Source organism: Tachypleus tridentatus, unplaced genomic scaffold (assembly GCF_004210375.1).
Source record: "Tachypleus tridentatus isolate NWPU-2018 unplaced genomic scaffold, ASM421037v1 Hic_cluster_2, whole genome shotgun sequence".
NCBI classification, from domain to species: domain Eukaryota; kingdom Metazoa; phylum Arthropoda; class Merostomata; order Xiphosura; family Limulidae; genus Tachypleus; species Tachypleus tridentatus.
Window position 1 is genome coordinate 22,615,652 of NW_027467782.1, and position 4,373 is coordinate 22,620,024.

Consider the following 4,373-nt stretch of genomic DNA (forward strand, 5'->3'; position numbering starts at 1 on the left):
ACACACACACTCTAATATAACTTATCTATTTTAAAAAAACATCATTCAAACACACACACTCTAATATAACTTATCTATTTTAAACAACATCATTCAAACACACACACTCTAATATAACTTATCTATTTTAAACAACATCATTCAAACACACACACTCTAATATAACTTATCTATTTTAAACAACATCATTCAAACACACACACTCTAATATAACTTATCTATTTCAAACAACATCATTCAAACACACACACTCTAATATAACTTATCTATTTCAAACAACATCATTCAAACACACACACACTCTAATATAACTTATCTATTTCAAACAACATCATTCAAACACACACACTCTAATATAACTTATCTATTTTAAACAACATCATTCAAACACACACACTCTAATATAACTTATCTATTTTAAACAACATCATTCAAACACACACACTTCTAATATAACTTATCTATTTCAAACAACATCATTCAAACACACACACTCTAATATAACTTATCTATTTTAAAACAACATCATTCAAACACACACACTCTAATATAACTTATCTATTTTTAAACAACATCATTCAAACACACACACTTCTAATATAACTTATCTATTTCAAAAATCATTCAAACACACACACTCTAATATAACTTATCTATTTCAAACAACATCATTCAAACACACACAATATAATATAACTTATCTATTTTAAACAATATCATTCAAACACACACACTATAATATAACTTATCTATTTTAAACAACATCATTCAAACACACACACTCTAATATAACTTATCTATTTCAAACAACATCATTCAAACACACACACTCTAATATAACTTATCTATTTTAAACAACATCATTCAAACACACACACTCTAATATAACTTATCTATTTTAAACAACATCATTCAAACACACACACTCTAATATAACTTATCTATTTCAAACAACATCATTCAAACACACACACTCTAATATAACTTATCTATTTTAAACAACATCATTCAAACACACACAATTTCTAATATAACTTATCTATTTTAAACAACATCATTCAAACACACACACTCTAATATAACTTATCTATTTTAAACAACATCATTCAAACACACACACTCTAATATAACTTATCTATTTCAAACAACATCATTCAAACACACACACTCTAATATAACTTATCTATTTTAAAACAACATCATTCAAAACACACACACTCTAATATAACTTATCTATTTCAAACAACATCATTCAAACACACACTCTAATATAACTTATCTATTTCAAACAACATCATTCAAACACACACACACTCTAATATAACTTATCTATTTTTAAACAACATCATTCAAACACACACACTCTAATATAACTTATTTATTCTATTTTAAAACAAATATCATTCAAACACACACACTCTAATATAACTTATCTATTTCAAACAACATCATTCAAACACACAATACTCTAATATAACTTATCTATTTTAAACAACATCATTCAAACACACACACTCTAATATAACTTATCTATTTCAAACAACATCATTCAAACACACACACTCTAATATAACTTATCTATTTTCAAACAACATCATTCAAACACACACACTCTAATATAACTTATCTATTTCAAACAACATCATTCAAACACACACACTCTAATATAACTTATCTATTTTAAACAACATCATTCAAACACACACACACATCTAATATAACTTATCTATTTTAAAACAACATCATTCAAACACACACACTCTAATATAACTTATCTATTTCAAACAACATCATTCAAACACACACACTTCTAATATAACTTATCTATTTTAAAACAACATCATTCAAACACACACACTCTAATATAACTTATCTATTTTAAACAACATCATTCAAACACACACACTCTAATATAACTTATCTATTTCAAACAACATCATTCAAACACACAATAATTCTCTAATATAACTTTATCTATTTCAAACAACATCATTCTAATATAACTCTAATATAACTCTATTTTAAAACAACATCATTCAAACACACACACTCTAATATAACTTATCTATTTCAAACAACATCATTCAAACACACACACTAATATAACTTATCTATTTTAAACAACATCATTCAAACACACAATACACATTCTAATATAACTTATCTATTTCAAACAACATCATTCAAACACACATTTCTAATATAACTTTATCTATTTTAAAACAAATATCATTCAAACACACACACTCTAATATAACTTATCTATTTCAAACAACATCATTCAAACACACACACTCTAATATAAACTTATCTATTTTAAACAACATCATTCAAACACACACACTCTAATATAACTTATCTATTTTAAACAACATCATTCAAACACACACACTCTAATATAACTTATCTATTTTAAACAACATCATTCAAACACACACACTCTAATATAACTTATCTATTTCAAACAACATCATTCAAACACACACACTCTAATATAACTTATCTATTTCAAACAACATCATTCAAACACACACAATATAATATAACTTATCTATTTCAAAACAACATCATTCAAACACACACACTCTAATATGAATTATCTATTTCAAACAACATCATTCAAACACACACAATATAATATAACTTATCTATTTTAAACAAATATCATTCAAACACACACACTTCTAATATAACTTATCTATTTCAAACAACATCATTCAAACACACACACACTCTAATATAACTTATCTATTTTAAACAACATCATTCAAACACACACACTCTAATATAACTTATCTATTTTAAACAACATCATTCAAACACACACACTCTAATATAACTTATCTATTTTAAACAACATCATTCAAACACACACACTCTAATATAACTTATCTATTTCAAACAACATCATTCAAACACACACACTCTAATATAACTTATCTATTTCAAACAACATCATTCAAACACACACACTCTAATATAACTTATCTATTTTAAACAACATCATTCAAACACACACATTCTCTAATATAACTTATCTATTTCAAACAACATCATTTCAAACACACACACTCTAATATAACTTATCTATTTTAAACAACATCATTCAAAACACACACATTAATATAACTTATCTATTTTAAACAACATCATTCAAACACACACACTCTAATATAACTTATCTATTTCAAACAACATCATTCAAAACACACTCTAATATAACTTATCTATTTCAAACAACATCATTCAAACACACACATTCTAATATATAACTTATCTATTTTAAAACAACATCATTCATTCAAACACAATACCCTCTAATATAACTTATCTATTTCTTAAATAAACATCATTCAAAGACACAATAATTCTAATATAACTTATCTATTTCAAACAACATCATTCAAACACACACACACTCTAATATAACTTATCTATTTCAAACAACATCATTCAAACACACACACTCTAATATAACTTATCTATTTCAAACAAATCATTCAAACACACACACTTAATATAACTTATCTATTTCAAACAACATCATTCAAACACACACATACTCTAATATAACTTATCTATTTTAAAATCAACATCATTCAAACACATAATAACTCTAATATAAAATTATCTATTTTAAACAACATCATTCAAACACACACATACTCTAATATAACTTTATCTATTTTAAACAACATCATTCAAACACACACACTTTCTAATATAACTTATCTATTTTAAAAACAAACATCATTCAAACACACACACACTCTAATATAACTTATCTATTTTAAACAACATCATTCAAACACACACACTTATAATATAACTTATCTATTTTAAACAAATATCATTCAAAACACACACTCTAATATAACTTATCTATTTCAAACAACATCATTCAAACACAATACAATTCTAATATAACTTATCTATTTCAAACAACATCATTCAAACACACACACTCTAATATAACTTATCTATTTTAAACAACATCATTCAAACACACACACATTCTAATATAACTTTATCTATTTCAAACAACATCATTCAAACACACACACTCTAATATAATATAAGTTATCTATTTTCAAACAACATCATCTCAAATTACAATACACTATAATATAACTTATCTATTTCAAACAAATAACATCATTCAAACACACACACTCTATATATAACTTATCTATTTTAAACAACATCATTCAAACAACACACACACTAATAATATAACTTATCTATTTCAAACAAATATCATTCAAACACAATAATAATTCTAATATAACTTATCTATTTTAAACAACATCATTCAAAACACACACACATTCTAATATAACTTATCTATTTTAAACAACATCATTCAAACACAC